Below are 713 nucleotides of genomic sequence, written 5' to 3' on the forward strand. Positions count from 1 at the left end.
GAAAAGCTATGTTCCAGTGAAAATCTCTCCACCATTAGATGTAGATTAAGAGGAGATTTACGGAGATGAGATGCAACGGATCAATATTCGTATCAAGCGTAATTCATGGATGAACATGAGACTAAGGGGCTGTTTACCAAAAAAAATTATTAAGTCATGTATGAATAAATTCGTTTGTCTGGATAAATGGGTGTTGTTTATTTTTTTATCTGAACCAACAGTATGAATAATATAAATGACCAATTTATCCCCAATATTAATTATTTGAACATCAAAACAAAAAATCATAAAGAGGCCAACGATGGGGTGTCTCATATAAGAAGGAGGCGGTGCTTTAAATAAGGGTAGGGGTGTCATTTTTGTGGCTGAAGGGGGACAACACATCATTTCTATTTGTACGATTAAGTCATGTTATGTGCGAATAAGTCGTAAGTAAACAACTCAAATGAGCTGTGCAAATAAGTCAGATAGACCAATTGATCTCTATAAGTGATCAAGGGTTTAGATCTCTTCTCACAATAACTTCTTTTCTCACACGATCCTTCGTATGTTATACATAACATATAAATTATTTTTAAATTTAAACAAAAAATAAAACATTATAAAATATTTACACATACTTTTTAAAAGATTATATGATCATAAATAATATTGAATGATTCAAAAAGAAAATTACTTATTTGGAAAAAAAGTTAATATAAGGTTGTTGTTAT

This window comes from Cynara cardunculus (assembly GCF_001531365.2).
Source record: "Cynara cardunculus var. scolymus isolate 2C chromosome LG 3, CcrdV1, whole genome shotgun sequence".
NCBI classification, from domain to species: Eukaryota; Viridiplantae; Streptophyta; class Magnoliopsida; order Asterales; family Asteraceae; genus Cynara; species Cynara cardunculus.